The sequence below is a fragment of the Ostrea edulis genome, chromosome 8, assembly GCF_947568905.1.
Source record: "Ostrea edulis chromosome 8, xbOstEdul1.1, whole genome shotgun sequence".
In the NCBI taxonomy this organism is placed as follows: Eukaryota; Metazoa; Mollusca; class Bivalvia; order Ostreida; family Ostreidae; genus Ostrea; species Ostrea edulis.
The window spans coordinates 51,786,324-51,807,508 of record NC_079171.1 but is presented as its reverse complement, the minus strand read 5'-3'; the positions used below and the strand labels follow the sequence as shown (position 1 = coordinate 51,807,508).

The 21,185-nt window shown below is 35.6% G+C and overlaps 2 long non-coding RNA genes across 4 annotated transcripts; both read left to right on the top strand.

Annotated features, from left to right (window-relative positions):
* Positions 1-4,116: 4,116 nt before the first annotated feature.
* Positions 4,117-10,037, top strand: LOC125661458 (uncharacterized). Of its 3 annotated transcripts, XR_008797681.1 has the most exons (7): positions 4,123-4,987; positions 6,488-6,559; positions 6,802-7,488; positions 7,739-7,842; positions 8,197-8,482; positions 8,954-9,087; positions 9,721-10,037. It is a non-coding gene; the product is annotated as an uncharacterized LOC125661458 (long non-coding RNA). The 3 variants fall into 3 exon arrangements; XR_008797680.1 differs by having other exon boundaries at positions 4,117-4,987; positions 6,488-7,488; XR_007364892.2 differs by lacking the exon at positions 6,488-6,559.
* Positions 10,038-10,783: 746 nt separating this feature from the next.
* LOC130049180 (uncharacterized) lies at positions 10,784-11,359 on the top strand. The gene is made up of 2 exons (XR_008797679.1): positions 10,784-10,868; positions 11,088-11,359. It is a non-coding gene; the product is annotated as an uncharacterized LOC130049180 (long non-coding RNA).
* The last annotated feature ends 9,826 nt before the right edge of the window (positions 11,360-21,185 follow it).

Below are 21,185 nucleotides of genomic sequence, written 5' to 3'. Positions count from 1 at the left end.
AACAATGTCTTCATACCCATAAAGTCCAAAATAAGTCCTTTTTAAAAAAAATACCCTCAATGGTTATTATAACAGAACTTATAATAACCAGTGGACTAGGGTATTTTTTTTTTTTTTATAAAAGGACTTATTTTGAATTATTTTGAACTTTATGGGTATGCAAGACGTTGAATTGCATTAGAAATATTTTCAACAAAGAATTAATTAAATCAACTCGTGTAGCTTATTCGGAAGGGGGGGGGGCTGAACCCAAGCACCTGCGATATCATCAAAGATGTGCATGTGGTAGATCTTGCGAATACATAGGTTGATGCCTTCCTGGCAAGCAGTTAATTACACTAATGCGAAGGGGAGATGTGAAAAAAAGGTTATTTTTCAAAATTCCCAACTCAACCAAGTCATTTGAAAAGAAAAGACTACGTAAACTGTGGATCCATCATTTGCGTAATGACAAGTTGAGGTTCAAAACATTTGTATGAAAAACCGTGTACCGTCTGCCTGATCTGCGACTCGACTGAACGTCTTTCTCAATTTCTTGCAAAAGAACGGGCTCAAATCTATACGGCTTCAAACTTAACTGTTCGTGACTCGTCATGTTTACAGTGCTGCTGATGAAATAAACGGGAATAGATGGTGTGACGTCATAAATTAAACTCCAATGGTCACTCTCTTAGCGGCAGGTAATTTAAAATACATGATAGATTAATATTGATTTAATTGTTAAGCAAGGATTTTTGTAGTTAAAGACTGTCAATTGCAACATCAGTAAATAATACTTTATTCATAAAACCAACTATGTGGTTAGAGTTGCCTTTCCCTTTAATCAAATTCCAAAACTTGTAGACATTTTTTTTTAAAAATCAACATTGTACTAAATTCTACTAATTTCATTTTGAAGCTCTGGAACAAATTTATTTTGACAACATTTCTGAAATATTAACATGCTACTCTATTAAAGTTCAATAATGATTTTCTTTAAACTTCACTTTTCAGACAAAAGATGAACCCTGCCAAGAGGATGAAAGCAGAATAATTCCAGGGTGTTATTTAAAAACTTTTCTAACATTCCTGTGGAATGTATCGCATAAACAGGTTAAAAATGACCGTATTTTAGATCTTGATGGAAATTCAGGAATGAGAGCTTGCATAAGTATGCAATTTTACTATTGAAAATTAGACAAATCCTTTTTTCTCCTTAACCAGTATTCAACATGAACAGCATTTTCACGTTAAAAGTTTTTTTTATAACTTGATGTTCCTAGAGTGAAGATTAGGAACATGTTTTTTTGTTTCTTGCTTTTATTATCATTATTCTTCCTGGGTACATTTTTTCCTCTGAGTGTTTTTGGAAGATGCTCATCTAACTGGAATGAATCCTTTTTAGGTTTAGTAGTTGTGTAGATTAATGAGGGTCTTTTGCGCTCACAGGCATACATGTGTTTCTGCATAAGCAAGTGATATTCTTGATATAGGTGTAACTTTTATATTTTTTCATGAATTATGCCTTCAAACTTGTAATATACATGTGTAAAGATCTCTAAGGAGTCTGCACAAACTAGCATTTATACATGCACATGTCCTTTCCTCTGATTGCCTATGACAACCAAAAATCTCAGCTGATTGTCTCCAGCAAAAATCTGAACTGATCAAACAAAAATCATGACTTTCTTTTTTTAACAAAATACTTTGAAATGTAAATATCTAATATATGGAAATGATTGAAAAAATGCACATGGATGAGTTCTGCTATTTGATTGGGTGAAACTTCATAACTGTAACTTTCTTACTTTTCAACAAAACAGGATCAAATTGGAAATTACATGGATGCCTATACTATGCTACTATTAAAAACAAAAATAAATGCTAGGACATGCACGCACATAAGCTATATTATCATTAATACTTTTTAGGCTGTAATTCTTGCTTTTGAATGCAATATTTCGGAACTATGTATATATATTGTATGGAAGAACATGGATAAGAATATAAAGTGAGAAATCTTGAAAATGCATGCAAACCCATGTCCTGAAATCTGATTAGCTAGAATTGTAAATTATAATCTCCTTGGATTTTAACAAAAGAAGACCAAATATAGAAAGTATATAAAAACATGGTATCTTCAGAAATTGAAGCCATGCATACCTGTGTGCTAAATGTTGATTAGTTAATATTCACATTCCTTTAATCTTCTGTGGAACTGCAACTCTATATTGTCAGATGTACATGGAAATATCCAAAATCATATACATAGGGGTACAAGCATTAAAATGTGATTGGCTTTTATTCAATTTGCCATATATATTAGTTATAACAGGCCCACAGAATACTTTAGAAAACAAGTTGCCTAATTCTATGAAGCTTACAAGGAACAAAGCACCAGCATTAGGGGAACATTTGTCACAGTCCGCTAGAATTGGAACTAGTTTTACATAATGCATGGGATTGCGTTTATGACACTCAGAACTTTCAATCAATAATTATTTTGTTTTGAAATCATGGTAATTTATTGCTTAAAGGTACTCTTGACAATTAGATATTCATTGTTATTCATATGCCTGGCTGCAACTTGAACTGTGACAGTATTTTTATGCCCTGTCCTGAATATAACCAGGACATACGGTTTTTGTCAAGTCCGTCTTCAGTCTCTCTTTCTGTATGTCTGTCTGCATTTAGCTTCATTTCGAAGAAACTAAACATTTTTTTTTATTATACAAACTCTTATTTCATTTAAGCAAATCGGAAAGATATTCAACTTTCTCATTTTCTGACCTTGGCCTTCCCTGTAACCTTGACAATAGTATTTCTCAAATACCATAATCTTCAAGAAGCAAGATAAATTTCTTTTCATGTTGCATTATTAAATGGACCCTGGGTGGGGCACTCTTTCCTATATTTTTTTTATTTTCATTTTGACTATCGAACATAACAGACTCTCTTTAACCAACTAAGGGACATGATATTTTGTCAATTGAAGTACGATATTTGTAAAATGTCAGCCATTAAGAATACTTAAAATTAACATTCCTACTGTCAACATTTTTTGTACATTCTATTGGAGGACTATTTTATGAAAGTACATGTTTTGTTTTTACATTATTCTCTTTCATCTTGTCGTATGCATGGTAATGATATATTTGTGATTAAAAACTGCAAAAATGATACATCTCTGTTTTAATGATTAAACTGAATTTAAGTAGGACTGACAAGAGTTCCAAAATTATTCTGGTTCACATTACTTCAGTAATTTTCTATTCAGTTCGATATTTCATGAATTCAAACTTGACGCTTAAATTAATCATAACGTGGGTTGTTTTTTTTATTTTTTTGTAAGGCGCAATGGTGCATTTCACAAAACTGGAACCAAATTTGACTAAAGCAATCCGAACTGCAGTTTATTTCCTACACTGATGGCCTTAACATCAACGGATGTGTGAAGAAAATGAACATTCAATTGTACTGAATGGCTTTTGAACTTCCAATCTCGACAGGAAGTAGTATAACGGAAGACCTACTCATTACTAGTAATGAGTTGCTAGTTCTTATTATGTTTCCGAACACAAAGTGTCGGAGACATATTGTTTTTGCTCCGTTTCTTATTATGTCTCCGAACACAAAGTGTCGGAGACATTGTTTTTGCTCCGTTTCTTATTAAGGTCTTCCGTTCCAGACGGAAGACCTTATAGTGATTCTACTGTTTATTAGGGTCTTCCGAGCTTCCTTCGGAAGACCCTTCTGTTATTCTACTGTTTCTTATTATTATTTTATTTTTTCCCCGCTTTTTTTGTACAGGCGATTTCACGGAAACCTTTTATCTGATTATTATGAAACTTTCAGTGTAGATACATTGCATAAAGACCTAAAAACAGTTTTTTCAAATTTTTGATATGTACCTCCGTTTACGAGTTATTGCCCTTTAATTGAATTTCGGGGGGGGGGTCTTTTGTCCAGCAGAAATCTCAGGAACTACAAATGATATCAGCAAGAAAATTAGAGAAAATATAGGTAAGGTATTGTAGTTGTGCAGGAAGTTAAAATTATTGGCTAAACTTTTTAACTTCAGAAGCTATGTGATGGCAAATTTTGAGAATTTTTTCCCCGTAGAATTTTGTTGCTTTTTGTGTAATACCTTTTAAGCTGGTATTAATTTGGTAAGACATATAGAACAAAAGTTGTGTGTAATTACAAGAGCTTTCGAATGAAATCAAGAAAAAGGGGCTGGCCCCTATATTTAGGGGTCAGGAGATCATAAACGTGTTTTTTTAATACTTAAAAATGTTGACGTATATTGAAAAAGTTTGAATGAAATAATCTTTAGGATATCAAATCTTGTCATTTGGTATGATAAGAAACAAGCTTTGTGCTATATTTATTTCTATTTCATAAAAGAAATGTGTGAGAATCGTACAGGAACAAGTTGTCTGTACAAGCCCGCCAAGCTGATTCGGGGCCTCATGCTTGTGTAGTGCTTAGATAGTTGATTTAGATACATTGTTTTGATTCGACTTCTCTTTTTTAATTTATTTAAATAATTAACAAAATGCAATGTTTTTACACGATGAACTGTTAAACATCATGTATGTATGTATGTTATCAGTGCAGAGCAAGTCTTTACGGGCCCTCCTGGATGTAAACATTCACGAGAGGCATTGTGGGAAGGCCAGAGAATGGCGAAATCAAATTGTGATGTGTACATTTTATCACCGTATGTAGACATGTATATTCATTGTACAGCTACGAGCACATGAACTGCCCTCGATTACGCACTTGGAGCATTAGTCAATACTAACGAAGGATATATTGTTGTCTGAATCGTTTACCATGTTTCGACTACCAGAAAATTCTGACGGTCATATTTGCAATGGATTGATAAACACATAAAGATACAGTGCAGATATATTTATAAACTGTCCCCAGTGATATTGTAACTAGTAAGGAAAAGTTAATGGTGACACTTTAATGTGTGATGGAATTGGACGTTGCTAAAAAGGTTAGAACGTTTTACTTATCTAAAATCCACACAGACAGATAGGGTGGTATTAAAATGTCAGTATTTTGCGTACACGCACACTGATTTTTATTTAATGTCGATACTGTGTTCATAAGCTTTCTAATGACATTCTCAAATTCCCCATGATTTACCTTTTACATTATAAATACTTGTAATTTTACTATTTTTTTAAAAGTTTGTTTTTAGTGGGAGAGGTGTATTTGTTTGTTAAAATTCCCTCGTGAAATTTTCATTCATGGACTCCACCAATGCTATTAGGAGAGTGCAAATTTAGATTTATTCTCTGCTGTCCTAGGTTCACTGAAAAGGGAGATCTTTTTTGCGTGACATGAGACCTTGTTTTTATGCTCGGTCTTCATTCACTCAATGACAAAATTCATTCGCATTATAAGGAGTAGTCCGAAATATCTGACGTTTTCCAGGCTTTTTTCCGATTTTGATATTTAATGTCCAATTTATTTAAATAATTAACAAAATGCAATGTTTTTACACGATGAAATGTTAAACATCATGTATGTATGTATGTTATCTCGGACTATGTAAGGAGTCCCTTATTTCATGACTCTTGAAAGATACTGTCTAACCACTTTACCACTTTTGAATGAAGATAAAAGAATTTGTTACAAATCCTTATTAGTCTTTTGTCTGTCATTCTTTAAACAAAATATGCAAAAGTTCAACAATACACAGGCTAGAATACTATAAATATTGTTTATGTTAAATGGTTACTAAGTCGTTTTGTCCCAAAACGGAAATGCCCCATGCACAAACTTTCCAAAAAAATTTCCAGGGGCAACCAAATTCATGTAGTATTGCCCCCCCCTCCCCCCAATTTTATTCATAAGTGCCCATAATACATATTCTGAGCACTCCAAATCTGTGATACCTCTGACTCTAACCCCGCACATGTCACAATATAAAAACAGGGGTTAGAGTTAGAGGTATGTTGGATTAGAGCACCCCAAAACTTAAACAAGCATATTCTGGAATGAATACATGAGTTGCAAACATTTGTTTACAAAATTATATCATATGGATAAATATGTTTGTCAAGAGAAATTTTTTTAACCTTGGTATAGTGTTGAGTCGTAAAGTTTAATGTTTAAAAAAAGGTGACCATAATTACCAAAAAAAAAAGTGTTCTAAGCCATTATTACCTTTCTCAAATGTCATAAATGTTGAAATATTTTATCTTTAATTATTTATAAGCTAGCCTCTAGAGTTAAATTATTCTCTCAGTCATAAATGCACACTTCATGCTGCCAAAGTTTACAATTAATATACACTTAAAGGTCTTACGCAAGGAAATAGCCAATCAAAATGAACTTAGTCAATTGTAGTTCTATATATAGAGACAATTTCTTTTCCTTTTTTGGCATCTTATTTTAGGCCTACAGTATTAATTTTGGGCTCATTTACTAGGAATATTTTAACTTTATTGGAATTGTCCCACTGAATTAAAGGGAACTCTTTTTTCAGGTGCGCATGATGCAACTTCCTGGATGGTGTGGAGTCTGTTTGTTAACATGTGAAACCCACGTGTATTTTGAGGTAGGTGTGTTTACTGTCAATTTTCTCTCTTAAATGCCGCATAAGGCGTCTTTTTTCTGATCTCAAATTTTTGCCCAAGAATTAATCTTTATTTTCTCTTTCATTAATTATCTGATGACAATCTATTTAATTAATTAATTTAATTAAAGCTATATAGTAACATATAGTGAAATTATTTCCTTGTGTGAGACCTTAAGAGTAACAGGTAACGTTCATTTTGACTGCAATTTCTCTGATTTCAGGAGTAGCCTCCCCTGTTAAAGATCAATAATGGTGGATAAACAATGCAGGATGCTGTCATGTCATCAACAGAGAGTTTTGACACCCGTATTTGTACCAATCACCTCTGTAACCTTTGTTGTGTTCATCAAATAGGTAAGAAATACATGATAATTATTTTAAATAACTTTATTAAAATGAATAATAAAAAATAGAACAAATTTACTTGTACAGACTTCCTCGTATACGAAAATGTCACATTTTACAATACGATTATACATCATTTAAACATATCCTCATAGACGCAGTTGAATAGAAACAGTGCATGATAAAACATAACATTTATTACATGCAACACAATTTACAGAATATGTATTAAATACAAATTTCATACATTTAAATTACATACACAAATGATACACATCATCAATGCCCCCGACCTTTTTTTCACACTTACAACTTCCTTTTTAATTTTGGATCTGTTAGTGATTTACTGTAAGTGTCTTTTGATTTTTTATCTTAGAGCTGATATCTCTTAGATCTGTAGTATTTTCGTTGATATTTATATTTTAAAAGTTTTTGTTTCATTTTAAAGTAAATTTGCCTATTTTGTTGTTGTTTTAGATGATGGACCACTCTACTTCCTTTTACAACAGGTGCCCCTACAGATTCACAAAGTTCCAATGTTGATTTTCCATGACCCCCATTCAGTGAGTGCACAACTTTATGTATTCTACTTTCAAAATTTCTACTACTTGTAATACATTTTGGATTTGATTTTTAATATGCCCTAATCAAAGATTCAGATTTTTGTGTAGAAGTATGATGTTTAATTTTATCAAGATTATTTGGTCCTAAAGTCAAATTTATACAGTCTTTTAACAAACATTTGTCTTCTTCTGTCATGTTTAATTCAAAGTCACCAGGCAACACTGAAGATTTTCACTTCTTGCTTTTCAGTCCGCGACAGGAAAAGGAATGAAGTTGACAGGATTTCCCGCACTGTCCTTGGTAGCAGCTTATGATAGAACGGACAGCAGTAGACATAGCCCGCTTCATCAAAGGTAAGTCTCCGGAGTAGTGTTTGTAGCAATTCTCGTACTCTGTCCTACTTCGAAGCTTCAGATCTAAGGCAAATCTCTGCATGTATTCTTTTATGGCTTTGGATCTTCCGGGAAACATGTGACTGCTGAACAGCGCCTTAGCTGTCTGTTTTCTTTGAGAGTCAAAGAAATGACGCAAGTCTTTAAGGTTTTCGATGACATGTTCTTGTTTTTCAGATGCCCCGGATGCAGCGGCACTATCCCCATCACTGGTATAATGGGAAATGTCTAGTGGACGATCATCACCCTGCCTGTCTTATTTTCTTCATGCTGGTTTTATTCACATCTGTGATAATTTTTCCCACTTTGTTGCAGGTCTGCTCCATGTTGGTAGCTGATGCTGGTTCAATATTTGCGCCAAGAAGCATACCACGCATACCCTCTGTAGTAAGGCTGGTACCCATGTGACCGACAGCCATAGCCACATTTAGCTGTGCAGCTCTGCGTCCCCTTCTGGATCTCCCCACCTCTTGATACATCTTTTCACGGCGACTTGTATAGTGGCACTTCTTACATCGGATGGAAAGGATCCATGCCAGGCCTCGTTTTTCCTCCCCATGCTGGTTCCAGTCCAGTGAACCATTACAGTCTGGAAACTTCTGTGAGTGTTCTTTAAATGCATTATTCCACAATTTAGCAGTCTTCTCTTGGTGAAGTACCTTGTATGGTTTTGAGTTTGGGTCATCTGACAAAGCGTCCATGTTGGAGTCTACAGGCTGGACTTCACTTGGTCCGGGTCGCAAAATCTTCATTTCACTGCTTCGGCTCTCAGCATCGGTAACTGCAAACATTCCATTCTTCTGTGGCCATACAACATCCTGAAACTCTTCTTTACTTAGCCTTCTTATGGGTACTAGAGATTGGACTGGGCTGGTGGTCCCTGTACTATGCTGGCCCTTGTTGTGAGGAATACTTCCTTTTTTGAATTGATGTTGATGCAACCACTTTGGTCCCTTCTTTGGCATGATTATTATTTAACTGTACACTTGCAGATCTTTTCTAAGAATATGCTATTGTGTTGTGGTGTGCATGTTTATGAATTGTAAATTTTTATCTTGTTTATTTATTTTAGAGCTGCCTGGTCTTCTAAGAGAAACTCCATTCTTTGATGACTGATGGAAAAGCCTCATCATTTCCTACTGCTAAAGAACTACTTATCTTAATCACCAGCCATTTATCAGTGATCACTGTTATCAAAGCTCCATGGTACGTCATTGAAGTCTTTCTTGGCACCATTTTTTCCAGTCCCTGACTTTGTTTAGAATTAAGATTGACAATTTTTTGTTAATTACTTCCTTATAAATCAGTAAACTTCCTGTTTCTTAGTTAATTAGGGCTTGTTAATTAGAGTTGAAAAAACTTTTATGCAGATGGACACAAACTCCAACATCTCAGCTTGCATATCATTACAATTTTTTTCCTAAATAATTCACTCATTAGATTTTTTTTGTATTTTGAAAATGATATACTGGAGATCAATTTGACCAGAAATTTAGCCTAAAACTCTGCAATCTGTATGGAAGAGTTATCTCCTATTTTTCATCCCTTAGGGTCAAAAATAGATTTTGATGCACTAGTATATGAGAGATAAATAACTAATAGACATCTTTCTGCAAATTTCATTAACTTTTAGTCATCTTAAAGGTCTTACGCAAAGAAATAGCCAATCAAAATGAACTTAGTCAATTGTAGTTCTATATATAGAGAAAATTTCTGTTCTTGTTTTCTTTTTTCGGCATCCTATTTTAGGCCTACAGTATTAATTTTGGGCTCATTTACTAGGAATATTATAACTTTATTGGAATTGTCCCACTGAATTAAAGGGAATTCTTTTTTCAGGTGCGCATGATGCAACTTCCTGGATGTTTGTCAACATGTGAAACCCACGTGTATTTTGAGGTAGGTGTGTTTACTGTCAATTTTCTCTCTTAAATGCCGCATAAGGCGTCTTTTTTCTGATCTCAAATTTTTGCCCAAGAATTAATTTTTATTTTCTCTTTCATTAATTATTTACTGAGAGTCTAGTTACTTGATTAATTTAATTAAAGCTATATAGTAACATATAGTGAAATTATTTCCTTAAACATGTTAAACAAACTTTCCCTTGACAGTCGTGTCGGAAAGCAAAATCCATTTTGATTAGTTTAACAAAATTGTTGTCATGATTCATAATTAGTCAGTTCTTTAAACATGTTAAAAGTAAATATTATACTGTGTTAGGTATGTGCATTCATTTTTTGAAATGATGAAAAAATTCTACATATACCCCAAAGCATTACTTGAATTTCATTACTGTTTTTAACAGCTTGTACTAAATATCTAAGTGAAATACATGTACTTTTACATTAAAAAAAAATAGCGAACGGCTCTGAACACATGGTTTATAATTTATTTATCTATTAAAATCAAGAATTTTCATATTTGTTTTAAGTGCGACAGTATGTCTCCAGGTTAAGTGATTGTGTAGATGCTTTGGTATGCCATATGGTGGGGATCATTTCTGTACAAATCGATGTCAACTTCCTGTTAATCTGTACGTCTGTCCATACCAAATTCATATAAGAGCGGGGTATTACTAGTGAGCATTGGCTCAACACCAGACTTCTTGATGTCTAAAAATTGAAGTACCATTTATTGTGAGGCTAAATAATCTTAAAATGAATGGAAATTTCATTTATAATAGAATAGATAAATAAGAGATGCTATTTGCATAAAATATTTGCCTTTTAAATGGGAAAAGATTCCATACATACCTGTCTCAGTTTCAAGTGAGTTACCATGGAAATTTTTTTCATTTTTATGTCCTTAAAGAAAATTACAGATTGTATTTTGCAATTTATATTTTGCAGAAGCTGCTTGGCTATTTTTGTGAATGGTGAGGTTTTAACATGTTCCCCATGCCATTTGGTCAGCCTATTCCCAACACATGAATTCATCGACAGCATATGTGTTAAGGGGAAGAGAAAGGGGATCATTGTTACATCAGTGTAAGTTTTAATAGTTGTTTATGGTTCCAATTTTTCTCCCCTAAAAGACATGTGATAATTTGGTTTTCAAATGATGGAAAAAGGTGAACAAAAAAAGTAAAATTAATTATTGATACTTGTCTGAAAATCAAATTGCATTAAACTTTAATTTAGAGAAGCAAGTATATTGTCATCATATCTTACATGAATAATAGTTTCAGAATATGTTTGATCTTTCAGTGAGGAAGAAATACAAGAAGAGCAGGTTGTTGAAATGCAGGTAGCTGCAGAGTAAGAAGATGAAGAGCCACTTGATGACAGTCTCTTGCTGTAGATGTGTGCCAATTGATATGTGCAGAAAAGTAGTACTGTGGTCAACTTAATGGAAGTGTCTCATTTACTGCCCACGTTAATTGCAAAGATTTTTACCTCCATCATTGCTTTAGAGATGTGTGGATAATTATTTAAATACATTCCAATTGGTGTTATCTATTTTACTGTACAATTCTCTGTATGTTTAGACAAAAGTTTTCAAATGGAAGAATGCGTAAGTGTTTGATAGGTAAAAGTTACATACCGTTATATTATTTATTTGTTAAATTTATTTCCACATATTAGTTGTGTACAGATTGGGGTCTTTAAGTTTTACTGGATAGTCGTGAGCTAGTAGTTGTATATTAGTTTTGTGAAATTGTCTACCGACTAGTTTGTACATTAGTTCTGATGATCTGTGACGTTATTTTTAACACTCCATAGAAACAATTGTTCTGTGAAATATCTTTGATTGAACACCAGTTTTTTTTTTTCATTATTGGTGCTGTGTGTCAAAATGATGTCCTGTAATATTTAACATGGAATTGATCTACATGTGCATATTGTTCCAGGCAAGGTTTATGTTTTCGTTTTCCTCAATGGTTCAGGGTATATCTGTTAAAGTTTGCAAAGAAGATTTTCCAAATATTTTATTGAAATTCATTTACAATTTTCTGTTTTTCATTAGTTAAATTTTAATGTTAAGTAACATGATCTGGGTAATTTAACCTTTTTCCAAATTAGTATACATGTTAAAGGGCCAAACTTACCATTGAGAGACTCGCATATGATAAGTCTTTGTCCAGTGTTGGTGCTTGTTTTATACTTTGAAGTGAATCAACCATTCAGATAAAGCCTGAAAATCCAAGGCCCACTGTTATGGCCAATGTTGGCCATCATTCACAGTTAAATGCCCCTAATTACCAAGTAAAGGTCTAAATTTGAAGCCAATCACCAGTATATGGTGATGTCTCCACATGATTAAAAAATTCTCAAAGGAGACAAAAACAACATAAAATCAATCACACAGTTATGAAGGAAGACTTACTCGTTGCTTTGCAACGAGCTTTGCTCTAGTTAAGGTCTTCCGTTACCAACGGAAGACCTTCTAGTGATTGTACTGTTTTTTCTTATTATTATGTTCCCCAAACAAAGTTTGGGAACATATTGTTTTTACTCTGATCTAAAACTTCATAGTTATTTCGGATTTCAAACATTTCGGTTGAGCATCACTGAAGAGACATTATTTGTCGAAATGCGCATCTGGTGCATCAAAATTGGTACCGTACAAGTTTTACATGTAATCATGTGAAGATAAAGAACAGTCATCAATCTCATAACTCCTATAAGCAATACAAAATAGTTCGGCAAACACAGACTCCTGGACACACCAGAGGTGGGATCAGGTGCAGAGGATGAGTAAGCATCCCCTGTTGACCGGTCACACCAGCCGCGAGCCCTATATACTGATCAGGTAAACGGATGTTATCCGTAGTAAATTTCAGTGTGACTAGATAATTATACATTCTGCAGTTCATTCAATATTTTTCTTCTGCACATTTGCAAGATACCATGAAATTGAAATCAATTGTTAAGGAAGGGAGCGGGGAGTGAGAAGTATAGCATGGTTTTATGGAGTAATTTTCAGATTATAACGTACCAGTAATAAAGTGTACCTTCACTCTACAATATCCATGAAGGTGAAAGTTTCCTGTGGGGTTGCTACAGTATGGCAGCGTATATATAGGTATTCAAATGTCTAGTGATATTCAATATAGTGGGTACCCAATGCAGAGTCGGGATGGGGGGAGGGTAGTTAGGGGGATACAATACAGTCAAGATTTATTAGTTATGTAAAACTTTGATCCGCTGGTCGAGAGGTAAGAGCGTTTGCCCCGCATGCGGAAGATCGGGGTTCGAATCCCGCCTGCGACAGACCGAAGTCATTAAAATGGGCAGTGACAGTTCCATCGCCAAACGCTCGGCATTAGGTGTGAATGTCACGGGTCCTCGGAGATGACCTTAACACAGATGACCCGTGTCACAGTAGGTGTGGCACGCTAAAGAACCCTCACTGCTCAATGGCCATAAGCGCCGAGGATAGGACTATATTTGAAGTCCTTCACCAGTCTTGGTGACGTATCCATATGATTGAAAAATACTCTAGCGATACGTTAAGCAAGATACAATCAATCAATTTGAATTTCTAAATTTATATTGTACAGGTAGAATTCCATGTTCACAACTTTTCTAAACTATTCTTTTCAAATTAATTAAAATTAAAATTTGCATTAGTTTATGATGTTGTTAATCCTTACTTGAAATGAAAGCGTCCAACGACTTGTAGATACAGTCAGTCAGGTAGCTGTAAATATCGCCGAAGGTAATGTCTGGCCAAACTGACATGTCGTTTACCCATTTACTTGACAATTTGTACGGGTCTGGCAATGAATCAAGGTCTTTGTTATTCTTAAGTCTCTGTTTATACCGTAGTCTGGCCTCTCGCGATTGATCTTCAATATAATATGCGATCTCATTGTCACCTGATTTACAACCCACGCTTGTCTACATTGTTTCTGTAGGCCTACCAGTTTAAAGCGCCGCCTACTTTCTGTCGTCACAAAATGGTCGCGCGTTTCGACCTATAGAAAATTATTCCTTTAAAGTAATGGTAAAGTTGACACAAAATCTGATGTATAATAATAATAAAGCCTTTTCTATCCAGGAATACACATTTAGTGATAACGCTTGTTTTCAATATGGTCCTGCATATAACATACATACATATAATAGTAATATAAACACAGATTACAAGTAAAGTACATGCACTTAAAGAAATACAAAATACGGTATTTTTAACTATCCAATTATTCACTAAATAACACCTACAGGTATCATTATATTTTCCCGCGTTGCACTAGTGCAAATAAAACCATCGAAAATGTTTTCTTGTAATTGAAGAACTTCGATCCCGAGTTAGGTGGGGCTTGGATGAGTACCTGCTTCCCATCTAAAGCTCCCAGGCAGTTTGGAAAGTTCCATCGAATGATATATCCTTGGGATATTTCGAGCCATTGTGCTTCCGATGGTACAGGCAGATAATATGGTTGCAGACGTGTCCAAATTGCGTCGCTAACCTCACGAATTATTTTTGACACTGTAGCAACCCCTATGCGATAACTGAAGCTGATTGTCTTATATGAATCACCAGTAGACAGGAATCTGCAAAAAATAACACAAGAATGTACTAATTTTTCAGTAAAAGAAGTGGAGACTCGGTGGAAAAATGTGCGGGATTGTTTGACCAAGTTTCGTCGAAAAACGAAAACAAAAAGTGGTGACGGTGCCCAAAATATCAAGGAGTACAAGTATGCTAAGGTGTTGCCTTTCCTAACTCCATTGCTTGCCGATAATACTCTACATGTCGACTTGTCAGATAATAATGTCGACTTGTCAGATAATTATGTCGACTTTTCAGATATTCATGTCGACTTGTCAGATCTTTATGTAGACTTGTCAGAAATATGTTGTCAACTGGATGGCATAAACTGGGCATGGACACATTTTCATGTTGATTATTTAAACGCATGAATAAATGACAAGTCAACAAAAAGATCTGACAAGTCGACATAGTTATCTGACAAGTCAACAAAAAGATCTGACAAGTCGACATAATTATCTGACAAGTGGGAGGCAGAACTATACCACCATAAGAAACAGTGGCAAAATTCAGGTTCATCTACTGTAAAAAGCAATATGAATTTTTCTTATATAATCTAGATATATTTATGCGTTTGAAAAGTACGGGGAACAATTTCTGTCTTGAATATTAACGGTATGATATATATAAGAATGTGGACAATCCCGGTAATTTGCTAATGACTGTTGATGTGTTGTTAAATTATAGCATGTTTAGTTTGAGTTTGCATTTGCTTCCAACACTTTTCAGGTTAAGGGTTTTTATTCTTTTCAGAGTATATCAATAAACATTCAGCTGGTTACCCGCATGAACCACAGGGGCTAGGCCCGTTTTGAGCCCGAACTCTGTGATACCATAAATATAGAAAGGGGTCTAACTCTGACACAGATAAAAATAAAGTGCACCGCCACGGCACATGATACGCCCGTCACATATTGTTAACAGTATAGATTGTACCCATTAAAACATTTTTTTTTATATCAACTTAATTAAATGTCACAGTGACCTTAAAGTAGGATGCGACACACCTTCTACCTAAGATGCATTAGTTGACCAATTTTGGTGATTCTAGGTCTAATAGTTTTCAAGTTATGAGCCGGACAAGTTTTTGCCATATATGGCCATATCTTCTTAATGAAAAGTCACAGTGACCTGGTTTTAATGTGCGACACACCTTCTACCCAAGATGTATCTACAGACAAAGTTTGATGATTCTAGGCCTTGTAGTATTTAAGTTACGGGTCGGACACGAAAAAGCTAACAGACGAACGGACAGACGGATATCTTCTTAATGAAAAGTCCCAGTGACCTGGTTTTAATGTGCGACACACCTTCTACCCAAGATGTATCTACATACAAAGTTTGATGATTCTAGGCCTTGTGGTATTTAAGTTACGGGTCGGACACGAAAAAGCTGACAGACAGACAGACGGACGGACATGAACGCCATACCATAATACGTCCCGTCTTAAGACGGGCGTATAAAAACTAACCACTCGCTTCAAATGCCTAAAAAATCTTAAACTAGGTAAGCTATGCGTATTTTGTCGTTTTCCTTGCATAGATTAATGTTTTAACTACTTGCATGCCAAATTTCAAGTCACTGGTTCTTAAAATAAGAAAGATATACGTCATCGTTCTCTCGATTTCACTTGTTTATTTTTACTAGGACATTTACCGGTCCAGGTCACGGAGTCGTTTCTCGCCTATGACAGCAGCGAAATTCAGACTAGTATGGAAGATTTCGGACCTGTCAATTAAAATTTCACATCAATTATACGCTACTTCCTTCCTCATATTTTAATAATGTTCTTCGTGTAGACATTACACGACTTATTTTTCCTCAGCAGCATCAACTGTTGACAAGTTGTATTGCTTATGAGATTGATCACTGTTCGTTATTTTTACCTTGCATACAGCAAGAATGAGGGCCAAAGCAGAAGCAGCCAGAGCAGCGCTTGAGTTTGCTGCCAAAGAAACAGAGTTGAAGAGAGCTGAAGCAGAAATGTCTCTTAGAAAAACGAACATTCAAACTTTTGAGTAAACGTAGAGAAGCAGCCGTTGCAACCGCAGAATACCAGGCTGTAATGGAGAAGTCCGAGTCTCAGCAAGGCATAGGTTCAATACATGATATACATCTACCCAGGGAAAGTAGCATGTAGAGGACGAGAAAGTACAAACAACCTAATTGTTCAAGAACCTGTTGTGAATCAGAGAATTCAAGCATCTCCTGCATTGAGTTTTCATTCTGTGAGGACAAATGTGAATGCCGAAATTCATAGAAATTATGACAATGAACAACGACCAGCCATCTTTATTGATTTGCATCAACAGAAAAGAGTACAACCTAGAAATACCGAGCAACCAAACAGTGCAACACTAAGTGAACTGTCTCGATTCTTGCTCAAGAAAGACTTATTGATATCGCGATTCAGTAGATTTAACGACAGACCAGAATCATATGAATTATGGAAGATCAGTTTTCAGGCCATCGCTAAAGAACTAGCAATTTCCAGTCTTGAAGAGAGTGAACGCCTGGTGAAATATTTAGGACCAGAATCGTCCAAATTTGCTCAGAGTATAACATAAACAATCCCAGTGCAGGTCTTCATAAGATCTGGAGAAGACTCCAAGAACGCTATGGAAGTGCTGAAATTGCGGAAATGTCTATCAAATCTAAACTCAATGACTTGAAAAATATTCGTTATAAAGATAGAAAACGACTGTATGACTTACAAGACATTTTGAGCGAAATTGAGTCAATGAAAGCAAATGACACATACGAAAAACTGTTTAGCTATTATGACAGACAACCAGTTATAAGAGGTCAAATGGAGTAGCATTCCCACCGTTCTCATTCTTTGTAAACTATGTTGCATAGCATGCGACCCAATTGAATGATCCAGGATTTGTCTACGATCAGCCTCGGGATCAGAACAACAATGTGTCATCACGAGCAGTTCGAGTAAATCAAAAACCTCGGATAACCGCAAAAAAGACAAAAATCGAGAAGGACCAAATGGTTAAGTGCTCGATTCATAAGTCGAACCATTCCTTAAATGAATGTCGTTCATTCAGATCTAAAACAATTGAGGATCGACGAAAACTTGTGAAGGAAAACAGAATATGTTATAAATGCCTTGAATCGAAGGATCACATGAGTCGAAACTGTCCGAAATTAGTTTCGTGTCAGGACTGTAGGAGCACGCACCACAGCACTGGGATGCATTTTGTTGATTCACGAAAACTAGAAAACTCTAAACTCGCAGGGAGGGGAACAAACTTGTGAAAATGACACTCTTGTTAAGACATATTGCATGGAAGTATGCAATGGTGACTTCAGAGGTAAATCGTGTGCAAAAATAGTAGAAGTTTACATAACACACACAGACAACTTGGATAAACCTTTGAAAGCATATGTCATGCTCGATGAACAAAGCAATAGGACTCTAGAGAGAAAGAAACTTTTTGACATGTTCGACATCTCTTTGTAAGTTGGAAAAATACACTTTGATGAGTTGTTCTGGCCGAAGTAGGATGAGCGGACGACGAGCAACTGGACTGCCTATCGAGTCACTAGACAGATCGTATAAAGTTGATCTACCTACCATCATAGAATGCGATCAAATTCCGAACAACCGTGAGGAAATCCCCACCCCGGAGATTGCTAGTTATCACGAACATTTGCAGGATATTAAATCAAAACTTGAACCTATTGATACAGAGGCTGACATACTTCTCTTCATTGGACGTGACCTTCCCGATGTTCACCATATACTGGAACAAAGAACTGGACCACCCCATTCTCCGTATGCGCAGAAAACAAAGTTAGGATGGGTAATAGTAGGGGATGTGTGCTTAGATAAAAGACATTGCCCAGATTCTGTGAATATATTCAAAACCTATGTTTGAGCTGACGGACGTCCATCACTTTTTAAGCCCTGTCCTAACGTTCTCAGCGTTCGTGAGGTCATAGGTAACAAAAACAAGTTTGACAACTTTGACTGTGATACCATCAAACTAGGTGATGGTGTGTTCGATAGTATTGAAAATGACGATATGACTGGTAAATCAGTTGAAGACAAGATATTCTTGGAAACTATGGATAAGGAATTTCGCAAGGATGATCAAGGTAATTGGTCTGCGCCATTGCCATTCAAACAAAATAGGGAAAGGTTACCGAACAACTTTCCAATGGCTTTACACAGGGCAAAGACACTTGACAGAAGTCTTGAATCCAATGAAACAAAGGTAAGCATTTTCTGGAATTCATGCAGAATCTCATCGACAACAAGCACGCTGAAATTGTTCCGAAACTAGATGAAACGGTTGAATCGTGGTACTTGCCTGTCTTTGGGGTGTATCACCCTCGTAAACCTGAAAAGATACGTTGTGTTTTTGACTCATCAGCGAAATTTGGCGATACTTCCTTAAATAAAGTACTACTTCAAGGTCCAGACTTGAACAATTCGCTACTGGGTGTGCTGCTACGATTCAGGAAAAACTGTATAGCAGCATCAGCAGACATCCAACAGATGTTTTACTCATTCCGTGTTGAAGAAAGACAGAGACTTTCTCAGATTTTTATGGCATAAAGACAATGATTTGACAAAGGAACTTATTTCATACCGCATGACAGTTCATGTATTCGGGAATTTTCTCTCGCCTTCTGTGGCAATATATGGTCTTCGTAAATGTGCAGAAAATTCCAGCCCTGATGTAAAGTACTTCATTCTCAGACATTTTTATGTAGATGACGGTCTCGTATCTGTACACACCAGCGAAGAGATGACAAGTCTGTTGAAATGGACCCAGAGAACCCTGATGGAAGCCGGAAATGCAAGATTGCACAAGTTCGCCTCCAACAGTGAGGTCATGTCTGAACCTCCAAAGGACGATCTGGCTCGGGATTTGAAGGATCTCGACTTAAGACTCGGACAGCTTTCCCATTCAGAGAAGCTTAGGGCTGTACTGGGATTTAGTGGGTGACTGTTTCGCCGTCCGTATCGCTGACGAGAAGAAACCTTTCACCCGTCGGGGCGTCTTATCCACCTTAAACAGTGTATATGATCCACTTTGTTTTGTGGCCCCTGTATTGATCCAAGGAAAGTGGTTGTTGAGGGACCTTACATCGCAGGCAGTTGGTTGGGATGAACCACTTCTTGAACAAAAACGAAAAGAATGGGAAACTTGGAGAAACTCACTGAATTTACTTGAACAATTTAGAGTACCTCGTATGTATGTGTCAACGTCAATGAACAAAACTTCATCTGATGAACTGCATGAAAAGCTATTGGAGTTGTGTCTTATCTTAGGTCTGTACAGGATAACGGATATTGTGATATTGGATTCGTATTCGGTAAAGCATAGGCCTGGTGAGCCGCAGATCTCGAGTTCAAATCCCCCAGAGTATTTTATTCATGTGTTGAAATATATATTTTTTTGATAATCATGTTATTATCCAAATTTGTTTATTTTTTGCCGATTTGGCATATATACTTATTGTATATCATCATATCTTTTATAATCAAATTCATTCGTACTGATTTGAGAAACTATTTTTGGGTGTAGTGAGCCACCTTAACATGTCGCTGTCGGCATTCGAACCGCGAGGCAACCGCTCTAACCTCCAGACCACTGTGGCTGTTTTATTACGTTAACATGAGAGAAATAACCTATTAAATTAATGTGCTACAAAAGCTAGGCCGAAACAATTGAGTTGAGTAATGCAAAATATATTTGATCATAAATACTACTCATTGAATATTTATTACGTATTTGTTTAGCCAGGTAAGGGTTTTAGGGAAGCTGTTACGTGTAAATACCATATCCGCAAGTTTGTCCCGCTTATTCACGAAATATTATACGATCGATGTAATTAGCGGACTAGGTGTGGTAAAATGATAGTTCGTACGTAATATTGTCGATGGTTGAAGATTTAGAACGAAGAGTGGCATAGTTTCTGGTTTATTGATATATAATATATCTTATGATACAGGACATTAGAATCTGAATCGCCAAGCACACTAATACACCTTATGATAGTAATGTATTGTAATATTGTTGCAAATGATAAAACGGTTTTAAAAAGTTCAGAATTTATTATAAGTCCAAAAATATTAATTCACAAATACATTTTAGAAACAAACTGAATTTAACAAAGAAATTTCGAAGATTGACTCACATACAAACTCACACACATCTAATCTTTGACAACTCCGCCCACATTCGTACTGACCAGCCAATTAACTTAAGGATAATAAAGTTGCAAGAACAGGGAAAAGCCGTATGACATTAATTTACAATACTGAAATTAGGTAGAGCTAAGCATAACAAATTCAAAGAACACAATCCTAAGATCTAACCATAAAGTTGATAACAAGTATGAGTAAATGACATTGATATCTTGAGACAGGAAAGAGATGTCAAGGATTAGAAATTGCTAACATGTGCAAAAATGCCCTTTCTAAACATCAAATGAAATAATTAAACTTCAATTACAGATGTCAAACAAGACCAAAAATTAAGAGAACAAATATATGGAAATAGATTGATAATTAATAATTTGTCATTTATAAACCCTCAATATACATAATCATAACAGTATACGCCATGGTAGGAGGTATATTGACTTTCCACAATGGGAAGATGTTCTCTGCACGTGACCAGATAATGACGGCAATAAACATTGTAACTGTACGAGTAACTGGAGACTGGCGTTACACTGTCTCTTGTCATACAAACCTGAACGTGGAGTACGCGGAGTGTGCTCTGACGTGTGTGAATTACCCTGTCATGATGAATTACAACGATTCATAGCGGTAAAA